Source organism: Anopheles ziemanni, chromosome 2 (genome assembly GCF_943734765.1).
Source record: "Anopheles ziemanni chromosome 2, idAnoZiCoDA_A2_x.2, whole genome shotgun sequence".
Classification (NCBI taxonomy): Eukaryota; Metazoa; Arthropoda; class Insecta; order Diptera; family Culicidae; genus Anopheles; species Anopheles ziemanni.
Genome location: NC_080705.1, coordinates 71,253,277 through 71,278,962, shown reverse-complemented (window position 1 = coordinate 71,278,962; position 25,686 = coordinate 71,253,277). Strand labels below are relative to the sequence as shown.

General features: G+C 41.3%; 3 non-coding genes across 3 annotated transcripts; 2 read left to right on the top strand and 1 right to left on the bottom strand.

The window, feature by feature from the left end:
- Positions 1-8,651: 8,651 nt before the first annotated feature.
- Positions 8,652-8,724, bottom strand: Trnam-cau (transfer RNA methionine (anticodon CAU)). The gene has a single exon. It is a non-coding gene; the product is annotated as a tRNA-Met (tRNA).
- Positions 8,725-9,174: 450 nt separating this feature from the next.
- Trnae-cuc (transfer RNA glutamic acid (anticodon CUC)) lies at positions 9,175-9,246 on the top strand. The gene has a single exon. It is a non-coding gene; the product is annotated as a tRNA-Glu (tRNA).
- Positions 9,247-10,016: 770 nt separating this feature from the next.
- Positions 10,017-10,088, top strand: Trnae-cuc (transfer RNA glutamic acid (anticodon CUC)). The gene has a single exon. It is a non-coding gene; the product is annotated as a tRNA-Glu (tRNA).
- The last annotated feature ends 15,598 nt before the right edge of the window (positions 10,089-25,686 follow it).

Below are 25,686 nucleotides of genomic sequence, written 5' to 3'. Positions count from 1 at the left end.
CCCTTTCTTCTAGCTCTCCTCCGTAGCAGCAAGTCGAGTAAAAATAAAAAAGACGCTATGTTGAGCGCTATAACTATCAAGCGTTGCGAAAAAAAAAGCTCACCACGTATCAAGAAGGGAATGTTCCCGAGTTCCGTCAACGCAATTGCATGTACTTAGAGAATGTTTTATCCGCCCCGATCAGAGCAAAACCGTGAAACGCTACGCGAGGTACTTGAACAAAAACGCAAACACGAAGAAATCAACTACCGAATTTTTAAACCGTTCCCGATGAATCTATTTAGCACACACAACCGTAAAGCTATCTTAAACGGAAATTAATTAAAAAAAACACACACGGAAAGGAAAACAAAACCTGTAAATAATTGTAAAACTTGTATCGAAGACTGTTGTTTAAGTAAGCACGCTAGGCAAGGCGAAGAATCAAAAAGGACACAGCACTAAGGGAGGGGGGGTGAAAAAAAGGGTGGCTCGATGAAGTAGAGGACGTTTGACAAACAAGAATGTTTGCAGTTCATGCTGCGTGAAGAGGAGGATGATTCATCGATAATGATGAAGAATGGTACATTTAAAGTTCAAACTATTATGAACCACCAGGATCTCAAAAAAATTATAAAAAAAAGAATAAACTACGGAAGAGAGAGAGAAAATGATCCACGTGCGTGGTTACCATTTCAAAGACGCTAACCGTGGATTTTGGACTTGCCGGTGGGGCAGGAAACTATTTACATACACATATATTTACCCGCTGGGGGGGCGAGCCACTCAGATCTATGCTAATGCGACGCGAACCGTCGTTCCCGATCTATATTTGACAGCAGCCCCGATCCTTTTGCCCCGAGAGGAGCGCAATTATAAAGAAAAGTAGGCGGTCGAATCGTCGGACGAAAAATTTACCAGAAGCACCGAGCACTAAGGGCGAAGCAGGCGAGCACGGAAAAGTGAAGAAATGTTAGCGAACACACGTGAATATACATACAAACTAGTAAGACAACATAACATCAGGACAAGCGAATGAAGAAAGAAAATCTAATTACTGAGACATGGCTGTGTTTATTCCTCCTCACAATTTGTTTTTAAGACACGCCACATGCCGGCGACCAATCGTCCGCTGCGGATGAGGCAAACTGAAGAAGAAAATGATATAAAGAGAGGGGGTGGGGGAATGAAGGTAAAACCTGATGCTGTCCTGTGAATGGGTCACCTGATTGGGTGGAGAAAAATGCATCCTTTAGCGGTGGGTGGCCGAAAAGGTTATCAATAGGGGAGTTAACAAACATAAAGCATCTTGTGAAACCGTAGGGAAACATGCACGTGTGTGAGTGTGTGTGTATGAAAGGGAAGAAAAAGGATTAAGAAAAACAAGATAGACTGCTGTGAAGTTGTTTGGTGATACGGCATCAGAAGGACACGACACTCACTGTTAATTCGTATGCTTTTAAACTGAATACCATTTTCCAATGTTGATCGACAGCCGATGGCAAGGGAGGCGCCGTGGTGACCCCCTCACACGGCGGCACATTGGGAGGGTATTGGGTGGGGAGGGGCGAGGGCGCAATGAGATTTCAGGCAATGTTTTGCAGGGTGAATGTTCGTATTTTATGACTTACGGGCAGCAGTGGAGCCCGCTTCGCGCAGATGCAAGTAGAATATATACGAAAGGGATTGTCCTGTGGCCTAATTTGCTAATCGTACTCGAGGAGAAAGCCGCAAAGCGAAACATGAGAAGAGCACTTGGGAAACGGAAGAAGAAATATACATTTTAATCGCTCGAGAAAGGACACGAAGAAGAGAGAAAAATAAAAAAAAACAAAACCCAGAAAAACGGTAAAAGACAACTTAACAAACGAAAATAGAGAACGCGAGTGGCGAAAGTCCAGCGAGCGGCAACACAAACGCAACTGATATTTGTGCTAAACCTCTCGGCCCCACGAGAAGTACTGGTCGACAAGTAGCAGCAGCAATTAGCAAACTCTTAAAACTTTCCCGTAGCCATCCCAAGTAACAGTTACAGAATGAGAACTACAGATTAAAAGTGATGAAGTGATCAAGCATGGTTAAGAAATCCACACAACAAAAGTAAAGCTATAAAAAAAGTCACATCATAATGTCAAACCATCCTACACGGACGGAAAGCATAAGCACTGCAAACAAAATAGAGCAAAACAAACAAGCCAACAAACCACACAAGAAAATAAAAAAAGAAAGTCCAATAAAAAACATACGTTGATTATGCAACATACGATTTAATCAATCATCTTCTACGGCGCCATAAACGATGCGCTAGTATAAATCAATGTCTTGCCAAATTAGGTAAACACGACACATTTGACGCACCGCTCAGTGTGGCCTCGGAAAACGCGGAAAATGATTTTTAATCACATTTTTCTCTGCTGGTAAGACTAGGTATTTTCGACGAAAACGGAGAGGGAAGGAAAAACCAAAAAACCAAAAAACAAATCACTGCAAAAAGCGAACCTGAATCGTCTTCTTGTCCACGTGCTTTTTCATGCGTGTGTTTATTTTTGATCGAGTTATGAAAATGAAATTCTGAACTGACAAACACACACACACACTGAATATGGCTCTGCCTGAACGTGCCGTCAATTTACCACAATTTGTTAAGTTGAAGAACCATGTTGTTTATTGCTGGTTTTTAAAACACAGTGACACGTGCGAAACACAAAACACTAATGCATACCGTTGGCCACCATCTCTCGGATCCATCTTTGTCCATCTGTGTGTCCCTTCGACCTCCAACTCTACTTCAATATTTTATGTGATGGAAAAAGGGGTTTACTAGGAGAAAACCCTTATGAAACTGGGTTGTGTTAGAAACGAACGCAAATCGTTAAAAATATTCAGAGCGGTCTAGTATGGATTACGGAGTGGTGTTGTGATAGTTCCCGACAGGAAACTATGCTGATGCTCCCTCCGAGCTTTTCGTCTTCTCGGGCGAATTTGTTTCACTTCGAATTGCGATAATCAAAACCCCAACGACCAATCGATGGTATCCCTCCAACGCGCACCAAACGCTGCGAGAACTTCAACCTAAATTACTGACTCAACAAGAAACATTTGCTTCGGAATGGCATGTTGGGTTGCCCTTTGGGCTCCATTTGCCAACATGCCGCGTTCGAATGCTTTGGTGGTGCCATGTTGTACGCAATGCAATCGAGGTCGCTTTTAAGACGACCATGTGTAAAACAAAACGGTAGAGAAAAAAAAAACAGGCGCGATGAAGAAATACTACGGCCATTAGATGGGCCAAGGGAAGGGGCTGCAGAAAATTAAAGCATGTGTCAGGCACACACACACACACGAACACACAAACACCACACATTTAGCATTCCTTTGGTTCTTTAGTTTGTAATGTCGGCCACCTTTCGAAGCAACGGCTCGGACGTTTGGATTGTTTGTAAGCAGTCCCAAAATCATCCCGCATAACGATGCGGGAACGTAAAAGAACCATACTAAGCAAAGAACGGACATGAAAAGAGCACTGATAAAGCCACACCGGCAAGCATGGCAGGAACACGAGACAAGGTGGAAAGTCTAGCGGGCAAGTTTCAGACCAGTTGAACAAAAGAAAAAGCTTGAGTAAAACACAAATACTGATCGATTCGAATTCGGATCCTACAAATTTACGTTTCTACCTACGGTGCCGATGAGGCAAACGTAGCAAGCGGGCGAAACACGTAGCAAGGAAACACACACAAAAAAACACAAAAATGAATTTAAACAAACAAACAAACAAACAACGCTCCCTTGAACGGGCAAAGACATTGATCGTGTCAGATTTCTGTCAGCAAGTTTAACCTAATGTGAAACAAAACAACATTTAAAAACGTAAAAAAAACCACAAAAAACATAATATATACATATTTACATATTGTGAAAAGCAAGAAAAAAAGTACATTCAAAAACTGTGTGAAAATGTGAAAAAAATACAAAAACTTGTGAAGTTATTACAAACTAGAACAGTTAGCTAAGTAGTAGTAACGTAAGGTGTATAGCATCCGTATTGCGATTTATAGGGCACGCGTTATGATTATATACATATATAGATTTTTTTTCTCTTTTTGTTGGATCGGATCGCGGAATCTGGTACGTTTTATGTTATTTTTGTTTTTTTTTTGTTTCCCTCGTCTCCAGTCCAGCCTTCTCCTATCTTCGATTTCTCCCCCTTCCGAGGTGGATCGATTGGGGGGCGCTAACTGAACGATAACGGCAAATGGAAAGGAAAAACACTGATAAACTGATCCCATTGGCGAAATGAGGATTAAGTAAACGATGTAAACACACAAAAACAAAGCCCAATATCCCACATACGAACCGATGAGAGAGAGAGAGAAAGAGAGATAGAGAGAGATATATAGAGAGAGAAAGATGGGGAGAGAGAGAGAGAGATAGAGAGAGAAAGAGAAAGGGGTTGCAAGGGGTGAACACACAAAAAAACATGCAAAACGTCTCTGTTTGAACTGTAAATTGTGAACGCGTGCTGTAAACGTAATATTGATGCAATATTGTATCGTATGTGTGACAGTTTCATTTCTCTTCCGATAGAGAACGACCGAATTCAGGATGCAGGATGCGAAAGGTGGATAACCGTTTGGAAAAGAGGACACTTGTGGGAAGGTGTTTGTAGGAGAGAAATATCGCTCCGACCAGATCGGTTTTGCTAGTGGTTACAAAAAAAGAAAAGATGCAAGATAAGCGATTTGTTGAATTGATTTTAGAATCTTTTTCAATGTAAGTTCCCGAGCGTACTCTACTACCCGATGCCTACTCACAAGAGCGAAATTTGTCGAACGTCTGTTTGAGACTAAGTGAAGGACACTAATAGGAAACGGTAAAAAATAAAGGACGGACGAAAAGCAAGAGCGAAGAGAAAATGTTTGAAGTAGTCAACAACACAAGTGGTTGCTGGACAGGACACCCTTGGGAAGGGGTGTTGGAAAGCGATAAAAAAAACAAGTGAACGAAAAGCGATAGGCATGAAAACGGAAGAGCATGAAGCATGTGTCATTATATAAAAATAATTTAATTTACTATTACTATTGAATAGAAATAAAGATTAGTTTTTTTTCTGAAAAATACAAATAAAAACGATAAACAAACACAATTTCGAGTGTACCTACAGTTTAATCTGCTTCTGGGTGCTGATGACAATTTTCGCAATGGATGACAAATATGAAGATGGTAGATAATGTTAGCTAATAAATTTTGGATTGTGAATAATGAATAAAATTGTGCATAATGAAAATATATTGATTTTTTTTTCAAAAATCGAAAAAGTATTTTTTCAGGCCTAAGGACATAAGAACTTTACATCAGAGCTGGAACGAAATTCGGTACAAATATGGTCTCTCGTATTGTGCACGAGCACTCCATTCTACGAAGATAATAGAGGTAATATCATTCTACAAAGATAAAGAAGTTTGGTCTTTAGTGAAGATGCACGTTACACCGGAAGTTGGTTCTTGAACGTTCCCACTCTGAGCCACAGGCAGAACAAAGCTCGCTACGCACCGACGCGTTAGAGCTGAGTGCATACTAACCCTTTGGTGCACAACGGATCCGGGATAATCGCGCTCCTTCGGTCCTCCCATAATCTATGGTTCGTGTGAAAATTATTAAGGAGTAAACATGGTACATGGTAAACCAGTTGAACATCAACTATGCAGCTATTTCTGCAACCTTTAAACCGCATGACACCTTAACAGAAGGGCAATTAGTATCTTCATTCAAACCTTATTATCGCTAAGTAACTAACAATTTGCGTATATTTGGGGAAATAAAAATGCAAATGCTACCCATTCGAGGTCTTGCAGAAAGACCTCAATCGTAATGCAACGAAACAACACGAGAACAAGGTAAGCACCGATGGTGGATTTTAAATTATTATAAAGCAATGCATTTAAAATCGACGGTAAAAAAACGTTCCACACTGAATTTCATAAAACCAAAACCTAAAACAATAATAAAGACACCCGGTAACATTTGCAGCATACCGTGACGCTTTTAAGCGACGCAATAGTTGATCGTTTTCATCGGAGACGCAAGAAAAGGTCAGAGCAGTGCTGCCAGTATGAGATCAAAACTTGTTCAAGAATTGGCTCGTCTAGAAGGAACCCAAAACAAACAAAAAAAAGAAATCTGAAAAAAATGGCAACAAATCCGGCCGGACACGCACCAGGGATTTTTGCTGGCAAACCTGTTCCCTTCTTAGTCTCCCCATATACAGACACATACACACACGCGTGCGATGGGGAGTGCGTACTTCGATGAAGTAGCGTTTTGAGTTTTTATTTGCCTCAGTGCTGCTCTCTCGCCACTTTTTAATCACCTTGAAATGGGCGACGGCATGGCAAGTATGCTGTTTTTCCTGTTTTGTTGTTTTTTTTACGAATTTTGCGGTGGCTCTTTTTGTTTTGTTTTGTTCGTTCCTGGCTCATATGTGCCACTTTGTTTTTCTTTTATTTTACTATATTTTTTTAATACTTTATTTGGCCCAATCTGCAGCATTTGCTTGGCAGTACTGTTTACGCGAACGAGATGAGAGTAGATGTTTTTGAGCATGGTTTCGTTGCCGTGGCGTCAGCGGGAATTGGCTGCATACTGTTACTTACCTTAAAGCTACAGTCGGGCAGTGATGTCGAACCTTTTCATACAGAGGTGAAAACAATAATTACTAACAAATGTTCAAAACAAGAACTTAAACGTTGAGTGGTGAATTACATTAGGCTTATCCGAAAGAATCATTCACAGCTCCCAGGATATTCCTTAATTATTATGGAGGTTGAACCTAAATTGTTGTTATGGAAGATCCAAATTTGCAATATATTAATAAAATTCATTAAATTGCAAAACCGAAGACAAACGGTTGCAACTTTCAGCGTATGTTAAGATTCAATCTTACTAGTTGCACTGGACTTAACATTTCTTTACACTATTCCTCAAAATACGACACGAAATATTCTAAGGTAAGGAAACAGTATAACTCCCTTATTTCAATTCATGTCAAATATTTAGTATGAAAAACTCCACAGTTAATAAAAAAAAAAATGTCAGAAAACTCCACAAAAACACGAGACAATAAGAAAAGAATTGATTTTCACGATAAAAGTAAATAAATTACATCGCATAGATTGTCTTCTGGAGCTGTCAAATCAACAATTTGAAGAGCAACGCAATCAAAAACTATTATTTGTCGTCCGTTCGGCATACGTGCCATCACCTTGCATTACAAACGTTTTGAAAACTTAACAACGTACGATTTTGTCCTTTTGAAATCATAGCCTCCTTTTTGTTCGGCACATTTGGCGAGATCCTGACAAAGTTCTGGTATCCATAAGTTTTCGCATACGCAATACGGCCAGGCCGTTCTTTCTGAAAAATAAATAAATAAGTCTTCGCATACGAGCTCAAATGAAAGGTAGAACCCCACTAAAGCGGCAAAGGTGGTATGCAAACCCCTGGATGGTATTTCAAGTCCTTGTTTTGTGTTACGAGGTCCAGGTTGTCCTTCCCTGAAATAGACCGACAAGCAACGGTCCGGAGTTCTCAGTTGAATTCTCGCGTTGTTTGATGTTCCTTTCGTTCACCCTTCTTCGTCAGTGATCGGGTAACATGGGCGCGGTTTTAAGGGTGGCTTAACTATTCGCCCTCGCATCCCCCCGTCCCAAACCCCCTTGCGCAAACCTTGTCTAGTCCTCTAGTTCGACGATCGGACGATCGGCACAAGAGGCAGGCGGTGTCCATCGTGCCGTCTAGAAGTGAAAGGCACAGGTCGGCTTTAGGGGTCCATTCCGGTCCGGGGCCGGGAGGCTCACCACATCGCAACATCACGCAAGCAGACAAAAGAGAACGGATCTCGCAACACTTCCTGCGCCTTCGACACCGTCCCCCTCGTCGAACCCAGGGGCTGGGTTCTTCGCGACCCTCGCAGACGGAGCCGGAGCTGGCCAGATGGGGTGTAAAATAAGGCAAGTGCAGGTCTCTCATCCGCTCTCATCGGCGGTGCAGTTGCAGTTGCAGTCACCAAGCCGTGGAGGAGTGCGCCTTCTTTGTGTGGCGCTTGCAGAATGTGGTGCACTCTTTTTGTCCTCTCCGTCGCCCTTACACGAGTCTTCTTGTAAAAGGAAGGGTTTGGCCGGGGCTCGTTTTTCCTACCGTCATCGCCAGGCGATGGTGAAATGTAGTCCAAATGCTCTGCAACGGCAACGGAACGGAAGACCTTGAGCGGCGGAAGACCGAGTTATCCGAGACGACGACGACGACGCCGGGCCAACCTTTGCAGAAAAGCGTACCCCATGCAGAACTGCTAAAGTTCACAGGAAGGCTATCGACAAAGGATCAATTGTTGACCGATCAGGACGTGAAGGCCAAAGGGGGAAACTTTTCTTAATCTTAAACAATACAAAAACGAGAAGTAAGAAAATAAACAGTGCTGTAAAAATGATGTAACAGAGTATCTCCAACGCACCTTCAGTAGACCGGAAAATGATCACCTTTTTTGTTGTAAATACTCAACGTATTTCTCATATAACGCCCAGGAATGATGGCTTCAAAACCGTAACACCGTTGGCATTGCTAATACAAACAACAGCGATCCCAGTTAAACGATCACTAAAATATGTATTTTCCCCTGCCCCGAGTGAGGATCGAACTCACGACCTTAAGATTATGAGACTTACGCGCTACCTACTGCGCTATCGAGGCTGTACCGAGCAAAGATCAATGCCTAAATTTACACTACATCACGATTTTCATTTCTTCCTACTCCATACATCCCAGCACACGTCAACGATGTGCAGCGAAGTTTAGTCTATTTCGACCCGGTTATAAATAGCCCCGTCTTTCTTTGAGCAAAACACTTCATGCACTCGCTGCAGTATGGGGAGATTGCAGCAAGAAGTATTTGTTACTCATTTGCCTGTACTGATAAGCTTTCTTTTTACTCCCTTTCTTTCTTACTAGAAATACAACTCTGTAGTGAATGTCGATTGTTTTCAAACATGTGTTTAATGAATAATCCATACAACACTGTACTTCGACTCTCCTCCCCTTCTATGTGTGATTTCGTCCGCATGTTTAGCTGTCAATACTAAGCTGGAATAAACAAACCCTACCAAGGATCCTTGACCATCAGTACTAGGATTACGATCAACATCCCGTATTGTCTAGTGGTTAGGATATCCGGCTCTCACCCGGAAGGCCCGGGTTCGATTCCCGGTACGGGAATATCAATTGACTATTTTATTGAAATAGAGCTTACTACGATTGAAAATTACGATACGATAGCAGTAAACTACTAAGACTTTAGAGATTGGATGGACCACTCTTGTGTCATTAAAATCTTTTCTGTTTCTACGCGGGATTCAATTGATTTTTGGTGTAAAAAAATATATAGGCTTCGGTTCCCATTTTAGTCCGTACTAAAATGATTTTGTTTTGTACTATAGCTGATAACTCAACATAAACATGTTCATTGTTTCCAAATGGCGTTGCTTATTCACCGTACACACATTATCAGAACTTTTGTCTGTGTTTCCATTTTTATTTTTTCTATTCTCATGTGCTTTTGTTACGAAACTTGTATGAAATCAGAATCTTGGATTATTTTCTAGTACTCCTTGTGAATTTTTATTGAAGATACTATTGTTAGTCAACTGTTTCAATTTAGCTTTGGATAAAATAGCGTTTAATTATCATTATTCCCTACATTTTAAGTTTATGAGTTTATTCTGTTTTATTATAGGCTGCATATTGCATTTTGATTACAGTTTTAAAAAAAAACACTCTATAAATTGTGTTGTAAGCAAGAACTATTATTGATAATCTGTTGATAAAATTAATAAAAAAAGTGATATCAAGGTACGATAGTGCAATTATTGTATGAACGAAGCTTCTGTCACTTATTCAGCGGAAAATACACCTAATTTTTTAAACTGTTATTCTTGCACAAACTATCAACGGGGTCCAATTAAAATAAATCACTCTGTAAATAAGTATCCCGTATTGTCTAGTGGTTAGGATATCCGGCTCTCACCCGGAAGGCCCGGGTTCGATTCCCGGTACGGGAAGACTCCCTTTTGTTTTTGATGTACATTAATTAGAGGAACAATGTGCATAATTAGCAGAATATCGTTACGTGATTAAATGCATGTAATACTTTGAACGTCCACGCTTGATTCGGCAGTACTTTGTTGGTTGTCATGTTCAATACAAGTTGTTCATAAAATTTATGAAACCAATGATTTTTGAGAACCAAGTCTAGGATTAAATTACACAAAGGTTTAATCAGAATAACTACTAAAGCTTTCTAGCCCACTTTGTTTCATTTCGCGAGAACAAACATTTCAAACAGCTGACTCTCAAAACTGTTAAGTTTTGGCAAAGAATGTGTCAAGATTGGTTGAATTATAATTATTTTGTTGATAATATTTACAGTTTCAATAGTATTCAACTGAAAGTGTATATTTTTATAGGCAAATTAATCATTTTTATTGATACAGTCCCATTAACTATTGCTGAATTTAGATTCTTCATCTTGATTGATTCTTCGATGTCTTTCAGACATGGATTTCGCTGCATGTCTCAACCCGATTATGTCCATCGGTGCACTTGTGGAGTTATGTTCGTTATTTTCAGGCGGCCATTGCAGAACTGCCGCCCAACTCAGCACCTCCAGCAAAATGGTCGCTCACCACGGAACGGTGACAGCAAGATGGTGCCTGATCCGCCCCATGACCGGCGAGGTCAACGATTCTCGCAATAGACACGGGGCCTGCTCATTGTTATGGTGGCTGTTACTTTATTTTTCTTTCCCACTTCTCGAATTCGTCACCTTCACTCATCTCATTTTGTATCTCTGCTTGCATAATTGACAGCCAACTCCGCAAAACATTCTCTTTCGCGCATCACGCTCCCTCCCGGCGGTCGCTAATTTGTCCATTGTTTCCAAGTGGTAACGACCCCAAACGGAACAACAGCGCGAAATTTTGGAGCACAGACCCCTCGGCAGTAAATCCCCGGAAAAAGGGCTACAGGATGAAACTGAAACCCCTAAGCCCCCGCCATATGGTTTTCGGTCGGCTTTATTTTTCTTTTACCATTTGGAGGTCGGAAAATGTTCAACCAAGTTCAAGTTCAATGCTTACCCAACCTCTACCTTTTGCGCCCAACTGCATTGTGCGTAAAGTGGCCGTTTGTTGACCGCCGTCACCATCCCAAAACCCACCCCGTCGACACTCAGGAAACAATGGAAATGAGTAAATTTAAATAATAAAATAACAGACCTTTACGGCAGAAATGACATCCGTACTGTCGCCCTTTCTTGCCACCGGATGATGGTGACTAGACCGTACAGCAAATGATTTGCAAGTATACTAAGCACCTGCCATAGCTCATGTGGAGCTTTTAACCGTACTCAACCCTATTTTCTGTTCAATATATTTTTCACTTCTCGCACCCCGTTGTACCTCGGTCATCAACCTGAAATTTTGAACTGTTTTATTCACTCGTGTAGGCCAAATTGTACTTCATCATTTCGAAAATCATTAAATGAACCCATTTTAGCCATGCCTAACTTCATCAGTATTTCACAAAGTCACAGTATTTACAGTCGCCTTCAATACCAGGAAGTATTCCGTTTAAAAATGATCTGGATTGGCAGTGGCGGATTAACAAACTAGGAGGCCCCACGCGGGAAATCAAACGGGGCCCCCTTTGATCAATCTTTAGGTTTTGATTTTTACAAATATTATATTTAAGTGATGCATCGCCCGCCTAGCCCTTGTAAGTTTTTTTTAATATTTTGTTCATTTATTCAAGATTGAGGTATGTATGCAGGATTTAATTACGTTATATTGTTACGTTTACTCAAAAATTTATGTGTTTTTTACAATTCGAGGAATAGTTAAGATTATCAAATTATTTTTAAAAGATTTATCGATTTACAAATAATGCAAACATAAAATTGAAACTATGGTAAAGGCAGGATGAAAATTCAGATATTAATATATTCAAATAAAAGAAACATAACTCGCTTGTAAATCCTAAAGTAAGTGTAAGTTCTAAATAATTTTTTTTCGACATTTCTTCCTGTCCATATTTATGATGTCTGTTGCATCAATATTATCTAACAATTCTCGTTCGACATAAAGTATCGCTAAACTATTCAATTTTGATTCACCTATCGAATTAAGCAAATAGTTTTTTTTCACCTTTTCAAGACAGAAAACGACCATTCTCCCGAGGAATTCGAAATTGGTATTGTTAATAGAATTTTTAGAATTACCTCAATGTTTGGAAAAATGCAGGTCATTTCTTGGCTCACACGGTATACATAATTTATATTATTTGAAGGAAGAAGCTCGTTTAATTTTTCTTGTACATTTTGGAAACCAACTACTACATTATTTTCTTTAATAAACAATAAAAATTGTTTGATTTATCCTCCCAATAATTTACATCAAATAATTTACATCGAAATTGCAGTTTTTGTTCTTTTGATAAATTCAAGTCAACAAATATTTTCAAACAGTTCAGTAGTTTGTTCGTATTTGTCTGCTCTTTGAGCTATTTGGGCAGTTACAATATCGCAAATGCTGTAGAAGGTATTGACTCTGAAATCATTCAGATTTTTGTTTGTTCCTTTTCGAATTCACTCATTCGAATCAAACAATAAGCTAGTTATTCTTGTAGCTTCCCTTTCGATTTCATCAAAATTATTTCTGAAATTATTTACAAAATGTGTGAAAGATCGAAGTAAAATTGACCATTTTTTTATTTCGCATTCTACGGATTGGTCGCATTCATTCATTGCAAAATTCTATTCCAGATTACATTGAATCCAGATGTTGAAATCTAACTTTGAAGATGCAAAATTCTATTCCAGAATTGATTGAATTGAATTCAGATGGTCATTGAATAAATTTCAAATTTAGATTTTTTTATTAACAATGATTTTGCCTCCTGAATTGCCCCCTGTTTTTCATTTTCGTCAGTAACTATGTTATTTAACGCTTCCTTGATTTGCTGAAATCCAGCTTTGAATGCTGCAATTATTTGTGTGATCCACATCGCCCTCGGGGCCCCCAGACAGGTCGGGGCCCCCCGCGGCCGCTTAGTCCGCTTACCGTTAGAGCCGCTGCTGTGGATTGGTTACTAAAATGTGTTCATGATTGTCCTCCATTCTAAATTGATATTTTATTTCTTTGAGCTGTGATGGATCTTACGATAGAGAAATGCGAGTCTAAAATGGTATGAGCCTGAAACAGCTCATTCCACAAAGATAAGAAATTCATATTTTTAATGAACCAAATTATCTACGAGTGTGCATTTCAATTATTTTGTTTCACGCATCAAAGTAAATCATACCAAAGAAAACGAATACATATTGTTTCTATCGAATTTCCTTTTAGATGGTCGGTTGGTTTATATAGTCGGATGTTTATTCTCTTTTATGCCATACTGAGTGTTACTTTTTTATCATACTATATTAATAGACCAACATAAGGTTTTCCAACGATCATCACACCACTCCATTGCATTTGTTTGTCTTTATTTTAAATCTTCCAGTACCAAACTGCAACCTTGCTATTTAATCATGTGGGTATAATTGTTTCCTGCTTTAAGCGCTACCTGTGCATTATCCAATAGAAATAGAAAAATTATCTCAAATTCATTAAAAATAATATCCAACTTATTCCTGAAATCAAAACTAATAAAAAACTATACTCATATTTAAGCCGACCAAAAATGCATTTCTCCTAATAGATTTCTTTTATTCTTTGATCGACCTCTCTAATGACTAGTCGCGTTTTAAATTACTTAGATCATCAAAAACGGTAGAAAAATTACTGGACATTTTTCAAAAGTCAACTGGCCGAGTTGATTCATGGAGTTGCATACAAGACGCCGGTTCCATGCAATTTCGATTGAATGAACTTGCGAGCTTGCAAAAGCTCGCAGGTTTCTCAAAGACGAATACACATTAAAAAGAAAACTGCATGATTCTATAAGATCACTATCAGCTCCTATTCAAACTAGATATTTGGCAAATTTTAAATTTGATCAGCAGTCTGTTATTTTTAGCTAAAAGTTATTTTGAATTCATGGTACGAATTTAAATAGCTAAACGTTTCAAACATGCGTGCTTGAGAGCTACACATCGATACATAAATGTAACCCCGAATTTGAAAGGTTCCGAAAGCTCCACTTTGCTTTCATCGTTTACTTAAAGGTTGGCTAGTGGACAGAACCGAATTCCATCTTGAACACCGGCTAGACGGAAGAGCTTATCCTCTCTGACTCTCTCGCTGGTACTCTTTGGATCTGAAGCCTGATCCATGCCAGCAACGTGGCGTGGGAGACCAACACACCATTCGGCCCAAAAGCTCCCCCTCCCTTGAAAAGGACACGCCAGAGGCCAGCGAGCATGCCCATGTGCGACCACATGCAAGCCTGCTCGCTCTCCGCAATCTCGCTCGGTTGGCTCTCCCGGGAGCGTTGGACGGCGTTTGCAGCGAGGCAGCAGATATCCTTCGGTGGAAAACAACGCAACACCGACTCCTCGAGTCGTTCAGTGGCCGTCGTGCGAAACGGAAGCCCAGCGCTAGTGAAGCAATCTCAGCAACCCCCGCAACGCAGCAGGACCGTGTGCGTGTGTGTGCGTGTGTGTGAGTGTGCATTTGTGCGTACGAGTGTAAGTGAGTGCCCCCTTTCTCCTGCCCCCTTTCCCAATCACCACGAACCGTTACGTACGGTCTGCCATTTAGCGCTTTTCGAGCCCGTTTTCGTTCGATTTTCCTATATCCCCGCCATGGAAACTCAAGCGTCGAGAGCATTCATGTTCTTTGCCTTTAGCGAATCCAATGTCTACTTTTCGGTAAAACCCTGAAAAAAACGTGCAAGCCGTGTGTTGGTGTGTGCGCGAGTCTGTGTGTAACGAATGGAATATTACGAGCTTTTCCCCTTTGGAGCTGGTGCTAGCTGCCAACATCGCTGACCATGCGTCTCCATTTCCCGCAAAAGTGATGTAAAACGGATGTGTGTGCTACCTCCGACTGGGAATCGAAATTTCCACATTCCTTTGTCAATAAACTAAACTTTTGAGAAAATTCTTCATCATGAAGAACCCCAGAAATTACTGAACCTTCCATTCAGGTCGTTTTCATCAAATTACTTTTAATTACTAACATAGCCAAATTCGTTTTGGGAAATGGGTTTTCTTTACTTCCCTCGTTCAAACAATGCCTACGTTGAATTTCACCATCAGTAGAAAAGAAAAACTGTGTGGGAAACGCCTGTGGAATATTCCAAAGCTGCCCAAAAACGGGTGTGTGTGTTTGCTAGTTTGGTGCTGAGATAAAAGGAAGAAGAAAAAAAAAACATACCAAGTGGGCTGTGGCCACAGTTTTCAGGCGAAACTCCCGAATCTCAGCCAACCGTTTCTAGGTGGAAAAACAAATGGTTCACGTAAAGTTAGCGGAAATTCACCTCACTGCGAACTGAGTGTGCCACGGTGTTTGTGACAATTGTTTTTCTACCGTGCATGTCTATGTGTGTGCGTGTGTGTGTGTGGAAGGGGAGAGGGTAATGGAGAAGGAACAAGCCTACCCGTCATGTGTCGATCGTTGACGGAGAAAAACGGCAAGAAAGTTGCTTAACAGTGTAAATTTCTTTCAAGGATTTGATCGTCAGAATTCGAAAATCGGACTTTACTCCCTCCAAGTCGAATGACAACGCGGTCTGGCTGTGTGTGTGTATGTATGTGTTTGTGTGTGTGAGAGTCTGTGTGTGTGTGCGATGTAAGAGTAGCAAAAGAGTTACATCAAGTGGCCTACATGCTAAGCAGCCCACTTTTACTATCCTGTGTGCATCTCTCTTTCTTTCTCTCACGTTCCTCCACCCCATGGCCCTCGCGAATGATCCATCAGTTTTCGCTCTTTTGTGTGACATTTATGCTCCTCGCAAAACAACATCATCATCGCCATCATCAGGATCGTTTTAGCAACACCAACCAACATTCCATCCCCTCCTCGTCGTGAGTACGCGCTTTGTTGGTTCGTTTTGTTTTTTTTTTTTTTTTTTATTGTTGAGAGGTTTTCCCACGCGGGAGTGAAAAGTGAAGACTCTTAAGGGTTTTTGGGAGAAGCCACCGGAGCCGCGGAGCTGGGAGAGTCCTGGAAGTTCGGAAAAAGTGCCTCCACGTTCGGGATAAGATGTGGAACCGCATGCTGAGGGGCACACCGAACCGGGAAACCGAACTTTCTGGGAGAGGACACGGAAAGAAATAGGCTCCGGGAGTCCCTTAAAGGCTGCTGAGTTGTAATTTCCCGGATGGAAAAAGTTCTCCACCATGGTCCATGGCCTCAATTAAAGTCTTTTCCGATAAGAGACGGACCATTAAAAGTCCAGGCAGTTTTAACACGTGCTGTACCAAAAATAATACTATCAACGGGAAGAGTCATGGATCTTTTTAACAAACGAAAAAGAGCATTAGAGAGAAGGTAGACAAAACGAGCTAATAATTCAGCTATTGCAGGTCACATTTCCTATTCATCAGCCTTTTGAAAACTAACCGTACCTTACACAGAACAAAATTTATAGAACCTAAAAGCTTTTCAGAACAGCTGTGATTTAAGAGTCGGAAATTGGAGCTAGAACAAAAACAACTCCAATGTATCTGAATTAAAGTGGATCCCTTTAATGTATCCCATATTTAAATTGGAATATAAATATCTTATCGACAACGTGCAAGATTCAGCACAAGGGATTCCCGTTTTTAGCCACTTTATGTGCCGAACGTGTGTCGTTCTTGCTGGCCAACGTTCAAAGCACACAACGAATCGATTAACTTCCCTTCCTACCGAGCAACAGATGCTTCGACTCGGCAAAAAGCCCACTCGGCCAAACGGCAGCACCCTGCTCAAGATCAAGAAAACCAGCGCGTCGTTAACTGGCAAAATCGAGCCAAGGGCCGGCCATACTCGGATGCCGCTCCGTCGAGCCTGTCCTCCAAAATTGTGCCCAAACCCAAAAATAAAGCTAATTGAGCGGCCTGCTTTGGCTCCGTTACGCAAGGCGCAGTGAAAAATCAATACCACATCATCAAAAGCAAACAACTATTTGATCTGAAGGGTACGATTGTGCGAATGAACATGAGGTCATTAGTTGGGAAACGTTTGAGGGGTGAAAACCTACGACGAGGGGAGAGGAATTGGTGTAATCGAGCTGGATCGGAATTCGTTGGACTTACCTTTTTTTTCGGAAGACGTCGCCTCCGAGGGCCATGAGCACTCTGCCGAACAATTATGAAGCCGTTCGGAAGGTAATCGATCGGAAGGCGGGTCGCTTAAAGACGCCCTGGGATAATCTTTCGCCACATTTTCGTCTCGACTTTGTTGAGTTTTTTTAGTTTAGTTTTTTTTATGTATAAGGTAAGAAGTCTTATAAGAACCGGTGCAAGTGCGAAACTTGCGAACAAAACCGCACATTAATTAACCAGTCTTATATTATTCGTAACGCTACACTTAGTGTGAAGGATTAAACAATTGTCAACATATATTCTAACCATGAATTCGATCCTCAATGTAAAAACGGAATAGCCTTACATAACAGCCTTAAAACAGTTTGTGGGAAATAATTCAGAATACCATACTTCGCATCACAACAATTACAGAAAAAGTAATTTCAAAGAAAGAATTACAATCCTAAGTTTTGCGCACAAATGAAAAATGAGAAAAGCAAATGGAATTTAAACAAAATATACTCATTAGTAAGAAAGAATATGTTCCCCAAAAATAGCTGTACCACTGGGTAGTCCCTGAAGGGTACCAGCAGTGTAATAAATAAGTTAGTTGCTGCCTTAAACCTCATCTCCCGAAGCACGTAATCGAAATTCGTCAGTGCGTCTCGAACATCCTACCGGGTACCCTTTCGGAGATGTTGGTTCTATTTCCGAATGCCATCAAAGACGTTAACGGTTAATTTGCCCACACAAGAAAAAGGGCTTACCACCCTCAAAGAGGGGCTGGGGAATAATATTCTGTTTCGGCTGAATGGCTAACATTTGGCAAATGACGTCGGTTTTGCTTTGTTCTTCTTTTTTCGGAGCCCTTTTTTCGGGTAGGAGGTATGAGTGTTGTTATGTTTGACGTAAATAAGGATCGATGAAGATTATTGCAATTTACCTCCACTTCGAGTGCGGTAATGGTTGTAGGTTTGCCCGACAACTAATTACAACCGACCACTACATTCTAAACCGGGCGTCCGAGCTGGAAATCCGGTGGAAAATTGAAATGTAAACACTAAAGACGTGTCAAAAGCTTGCCCAAGTCGCACAAAAAAAGGTCGAATAACGACGCCCCCGGACAGTGCGGGAATAATTGCTCGGAAGCGGTGGTCACCGGAAAAGCAGTGAGTCGCACGGACAACCAGTTCTGGCACAAACGGGCGGGACTTTTCCGAGTTTTCGAGACGAATGGCGACAGCATCCCCTTTACTTCGCACGCTGCCTACGCACGCTGCCAACTGTCAATAATAATGATGGGGATAGTACACGGGTGGATGGGAAAAGGGAGGACCAGGGTAAGCTGCGTGGGTGTGTGGGTGCGGAAAAAAACCCACACCCACACCATAGCGATCGCAAAGCAAGAGCGAGAGAGAGAGAGAGAGAGAGAGAGAAAGTGGAATCCAAGTTCGCTCACAACTTTTCCATTTGGAACCTTTTTTTACTGTTTTGTTTTCCAATTTACTTTCCTTCCGACGCTTTGTTTCGCGGTCTCTGTCCCCGCCATGCCAATGTGTGGTTCCTTGTGTCGTTGCCGGGAGCTTTTTTCCAGCGAAGGGAAAGCTGGTTGGTTTGTGTGCGAACGGAGTACGCCATCGGAAGGATGCGGAGGAGACACTTGCTTTGACAGCGTATGCCCCAGGAGTCGGTCGGCCTTTCGCCCTTCCCCGCTTCCATTTCATTCAACATGGTCTACATTCCTTTTTTCTGGACTTTTCCCCTTTACCAGTTGGGTTTGGGGAGGGGGAGGGATGTATTGTTGGAGGGGTGGGAATTGGAAAAACAGCCTAAAAGCAGTACCACCACGCTGCCGAACCGTTGCTCGTGAAAAGGTCACGTTCTCTTTGATCACAATTTTAGGGTCTTGTGTTTTATGTGCGTGTGTGTGTGTGTGTGTGTGTGTGTTGTAAAAGTTTGTTACAAAAATAGAAAGCACAAGGGATACTGTTGGGTTGCAGTGCTGTAAGCGAATTACTTGGATAAAATAGTATAAACCACTATTTTTGCCCATAACAAGAAAAACGAACGTTCATAAAAACGCAAGAGATATCGTTAAGTTAAAAGATGTTTAAAGTCGTGTTTGGGCTTAAAAATGAACAAAAAGGTTACGTTCAATTTAAATTACCCCTATTTAAAAGATAAAATAAAAGTTGACTTCAATAAAAGCTACATTTAGCATGTAAAACAACACAACTCAAATGTTCGAACTCGTCCCATAATCGTTATCAGGTAATGGTAAGGCAATAGTTTGGTTTTATCACTAAGCTAATAAGAAGCTTTAATAAAGTTGATCACAGTCTGTATGGCAACTGGGTAGAAAATCATGTTGTCAATAGTATGCAGCTTACTTTCGTTCTTCTTATTCTTCTTGGCGTAACGACCTCTTGGTCATGCCTGCCCGTTAAGGGCTCACGAGACTTGTTTCCGTGTTGTACGTGGATAGTCAGTCCTCTCGTATAGAGGAGGGTCCGGTCTCGGTTGGGATTCGAACCCACGCCGTCGAGGTGGTGAGCCTCGGCGCTCATGGGCCGATTTTCTAACCGGCGCTACCGCTCGGCTGTCGCGGACCCCTTACTTACTTTCGTTACGAATAGTTATTTTGTATTTATATAAACTTTATTTTTTTTTTTTCAAATATTAAATAGAGAACTAAACGATTTAGCTTAAATCGAACAGACTTCTGGTGCTCAAAGTTGTTGATAAATATTCAGAAACATCTCTTTAATTGATATGTCGATGCAATGTTAATCAGAAATGTGTTGGAACTATGTAACGTTGATACTAGCGGCTTTGAAGTTGTTCTTACTGACTTTTATCAAAATATAAATACACTACATTTCTATTAGATAAGTTTTGTAACAGAGCTAAAACAACTTTCTATCTTAAGTCAAATTTTTGTTGCTTTATCAATTAGTTCGAAATGCCACATTTATTACATTATGTGTGTATGTTAAATATGCGACGAAATAAAATGGTTCCCAAATCGGTATCCTCAGTCATTCCATTCCAACCTTGGCTTGTTGGTTGTAACGTTTGACGACGTCCTCAAATCAGCCTTTCATCAACCAGCAGCCATCATTTACGTCACCGACACAGTTTTACGCTCGTCCACTTGAAGATTGCGAGATGAATAACTGCCCGAGTGAGATATGGGTTGCAAATTGCTTCCTCGTCCTGCTCCTCCCGCTAGCCCCCCACTCCGGTGGCCTGATTTCGTCCGCGTTTCGGCCGCTGATGATTATCCTGAGGGCCGCCATTTAAAAAGGACTGCACGATGCTGGGTCCACTGGTCGTCGCCGGTTGTCGCAACGCTCCACTCCCCTAGCGTTTGAGGGAGGGCTGCAGGATGCTGGATTGCTCCAGACACTGTGGAGCCTCCGAAAAAACATACACGGACACGGAAATGCGGAAGCCTAAGGACACTGTGCCACGCTGCGGCTCGTTTCAGCAGAGTGTGTGTGTATCTGTTTGATGAAGCAGAACGACGCCAGGCGTGACCGTTTTTCTTCTCTACATTCCCCCACCCAACCGATTGGGCGGTTTAGATAGTTTTCCTAGCTTTCGTACGGGAAATTCTTCCCACTTGTAAACAATGTCATTCGGGTAATGCACCTTGCGCCATCTTTAAGCCCCCCGTTGGTGCGCGTTTCGGACGGAACATTGCTACCGGAAGGCCACCGCCATATTGGGGGGCCAACGGTTACCCAATATCTCATCCCTATCGGGCAAGCCAATCCGATCAATTCCAATTCACATTCTTCTTCCCAGCTCCCCGTAGCATGAAGCCAATTTCTGTACCAACGTTTTCGCTCGGAGATACAGCTTCGACCCGTTCGACGTACCGCTACCGACATAATTCAAGGATTTCGAGAATCCATCCAAAAGGTTAGTTGCTGGCTCGGGTCAGATAGGGCGAGATAGTCGAAAAGATTATTGTAAATTCAGATTGAAGCTTTCACAAACACACACACACACACACACATACACTAGGTGAAATGGAGTAACTTGGTACATTGTAAAATTCCACATGCTAACCACACTCGAAGCGAAAACGGAACCCGTTCTTTGTGGCCGAGTTTTATACGACATGAAAAATAATAAACAAGTTTGTAAAATTGTGTTCCATTCAATAGAAATAAATAACCAGATTGCTTTTTTTAAACATATTAGGATTTCCTCTTGAATTCAATAATTTCTCTATCAAACACACGGAGCATCGATACCAAAAAAGTTTGCCAGGACAGTTATATTTTCTTAACAAGAGCTTGAATTTGATTTTACCAATATATTTTAATAGAACATTTTCTGCTTATTTTGGTTGTAAATTTCAAAATGATAAAGATCGGTAAATTGGTTTCTACTTTTTTGGGGTTATGAATTTAGTTTTTTTTAATATGTCCTCCGGGCAGGCAGAAACCGAGTAGACAAATCTTGAATTTTATTGTAGTAGCTTACCAGCCTGTCTTTTATTTTTTAATTGTAAATGGTTAAAAACCCCTTTTTTATATAATGTCACCTCGGTTGATAAGTAATATAACTACAATAATGCACCAATACTTCTATTCCAACAAAGCTTGATATATTTATCATTATAAAATTAGAAACTCAAACCAACCGTTTTGTGCAGTTCATGAAAAAGACAAACTTTTCTTAAACAAATCAGAAAAACTTGATGGGTTAGTATTGTACCATTGAACGAAAATTGATATTCAAAATTAATTGTGCAATTGCAAAAGGGATAAAAAGCATGATTAACAAATAAATTTATCTTGATCGTAGCTTGAAGAATATAGGAAATAACATGATTAACTAGTATTATTTGTAAGATGAATCAATGTTACATTCTTTATCATATAACTAAAACCAGTTCGCGCCTTTATTCCAGTTTTCAATGGTTTTTTTGATAGAGGTGTGATTCAGGATTAGGCACCACGTTACTTGTTTTAACTAATTCAGCACATTTGGAGAAACAAACTAGTGTTTAAATGTATGTTAAACAATTTTATCAATTGCATCTAAACCCAATTCGCGAATATTAATAGTCGTTTCTGTTTGCCAACGTAACTATTTAATCTCTGCTCGTTTGCTCTAAAGTAACAGACAATGTTAACAAGCACCCTTAATCGGTCCCAAAATCCCCTGGTGCAGCACACGTTTTGCCACATGTGGTCGTTTGATAATGTTCCAACATTACACTCACAGCCGACAGCGAGACGAAGGCTACTTTCGCGCCGACGTTTTCCTGCCTTCTGTTTGGATAAACCGCTTATCATATTTTTGCATTCATTATCGCACGATGCACTCCCTCCGGTGCACTAGGTGATGGGCAGTGCACCACTTATCTCCGTGGTGTAGTAAGCCTTTTTTCACTCAGTAAAGTAGTTGCCGTACGCTCAAAACGACACGCGGTTCCCCTGTTCTTTGCTACGAGTGAATCCGGCATCGAGCGTGCAGTGCAAGGAAGGGAAATACGTCCAGTGCTTCACCATTGAACCTATTTGCATATGCATACCTTTTTTTCCTTCTAATATCATCCTTCAAAAGTCTGTATAAAAACTCTTCTGGAGTCGTCCTTGCTTGCAGCCGGGAAGGGAAACTAGCTAAACACGGCGTGAAAAGAGTGATAGCTTTCCGCAAAGCGTTGACATTCGTGAGACACCACCATGTACGCTGCACCGGAACCAACAGCGGTAAGTTTGTCGGTGCCGTGAACGCGGAAACTCAAATCGATAAGGCGAGGGAGGGCCTCGGATGCATCGCAGATTGCAGTGCCGGTAATTGCGGAGCAAATTGACAACCCTCGCCAGCCGCCCACACCACGAGCGAGTCTTGATTTTCAAGGACAAAATCGTGTGCCTTTCGAACATCCGTGGGTGGGTGGAAAAATACTTCCAGCTGTATAGCATAAATGAGGATTCGAGTTGTTCACTAAGTGCCTGGTTTACATAAATTTACAATGTTACAGTTATCGCAATGTGTCTGTTCAGCAAATATGTTTCATCAAACTTAGCGATCAAATAAGAATGGCTCGCTATCAAACTTGATGAACAATATAAGACCCTGCATAACACTATCAAAACAATGCCTCCCTTTGCAGAAGCATCCAATGCTCCTTACCGTTTCCAGCCTCCACTGTAGCACTAGTAGTGGTAGTACTCCAAGTAACGCTGGGCCACTCCGGATTCCTTTGTTTTGCCACTCCTCTGGATTCTCCTCTTGTATCGGATTTGATCGGACTGATCATGATTGGGCTATCAGAAAATGGGCTACCGCAAGTTTTTCCCCGCAGTGAAGTCCCAAACGCCGGCTCCTTGAACCGTTGACGAGAAGCCTCTTCGCAAATGACCTACTTTACATCGAACTAATCTTGACTCGTCCCGCTTTCCTTCATCTGAGATGGAGGAATTGCGGGAATTTCTTGATTCGTCGGTCCGAAAAGCGATAGGATGAAGGATAAATGAGAAGTGTACCTTCAGCGCCGGTTTACCAACAAAGCATTGACAGGTTTTTACTGGATGGGAAAAGATGTAACGGTATCTTTTGCAGTAATTTTAGAATGGAGATTGTTACATGAGGTTTTATTTTTTACTTCTCAACAATTTTGTACAACACCGACATCGTATAGTCAGTATAGCATCAATAATCGATTAAATTGGCGTTACGTAATCGGTTAGCGGTAGCAACATGTTCTAGATAAAGAGGGAATACTATGGGTAACTGTTTAAAATACCCCGCTATTCAATAATTAGGGGTAGGTGTACAAGAAAGCTCATTTTAATCCGTAGGTAATCCGTGAAACAATCATAAAGAGGTTTAAAATAATAAACCAAAGTAAAAGGAATCGACCACTTAAGCATGATTTTTCAAAGGGTTTTTCCCAAGCGTGAAAATTCTATTCAAGTTCATTTCTCTTTGTAGAATTTTACTGTGTTTTGCTTGATAGTTTAGCTCAATACTAGAACAACATTTCACGCATACGTGAATACAAAAGAACGATCGACATTTTTCTCAAACTTCACTTCACAAGGACAAAATATACCTCCTTTTTACAATAGTTTCTACTTATAAGAGTTTAAGCTCTAAAAAGCTGCAACATACCACAGCTTTTCAGAATGTTGTCTCATGCGTTTTGTTAACGACATTTGCGACGAGTAATCGCAAAATCGCTTCGGGGGAAGATTCTTCCCATGGTGAACGTTGCAGAAAATGCTAAGCATTCATCAAAACTGTTAGATGTAGCAGCGTCTTTGTGTGGTCGGTATGCTGGTATTTGATGGGCTAAAATAGCTTTAATGGGCTACGGTTTAATTAGACGCTTGCAAAACCGCACATTCCAAGTACACGGTTTTCGTCGGACCGGGAAAGGAAACGCGATCGATCCCGGCCGTGTCCTTAGTACACGCACAACAGCAGTGGTTAATGTTCTGTGAGTGCCTTTTTCCAGCGATGCCTTCCGATTTAGTGCTTTCATTAGGCACGCGAGCAGAGCCAGATTTTGCACGACGACAAATCGCTGGATTCCTCGGCTCACGCTCTGGTCCCATATCCTTCGTTAGCTGCTCGGCTAGTCCAGCAAAGATGGCAATGAACAATTTTAATATTATTATTATCGACCAAACGGACGCTGCTTGCTGAGGTCAACGCAGAGGTTACCCCCGCCAGGTACTTGAAAGGTGCCCCGAAGATGCCGGGGCCTTGAAGAACGTTAGCACAGTGGATTTTTACAAGATTTTCGGTCTGGTCGGTTCGGTCACGATGGAGAGCCAAGCTGCTTCAAAGCTGAAGAAAGCTTGATCGATTTCTTAGCCAACGAACTTTTCGGGTCAATTTCTGAGCTGTAAACTGGGACGACGTTGGGTTTCTTCTATTCATGCTTTAACTTCGATGAGCAGGGCTTTGAGTACGATGACGAAAACAACCAACTACGCATGAGATATTTTCTTAAAAGTTTGTTAGCAATTTAGTTTCTTTTATGCATAAACCTTAGGCATTTGCAACCAATGGCGAAATCCACCAGTTGATGTGCGATTTTTAGTTGGGTCTGCGCTAATAAACTGATCTTTAATTTTAGAACCGACTCTCGAATCGACGCGGCTTGTGTGATTGCCGGTTGTTGCTCTTTCGTGCCTTCCTCCGCTTGGACAAGACGAAACGTGAGCCATCACTTTCAATCAGCGAGCAGAAGACTATGAGACTGAAGTATCACGTACCTTCTGGTCAGCGCAATATGGTACACCGTGACGTCGGATATCAGTGAGTAGCATCGCGTAGCGGAAGGGTCGTAGAGCCTTGTGTCGCCTTGCGGCTTCCTTCAGCCCATCGAACACATGGCAATTTAATGGCACCTCTAATTTTAATAGCTTAGGCACCCTTTTATCAAAACA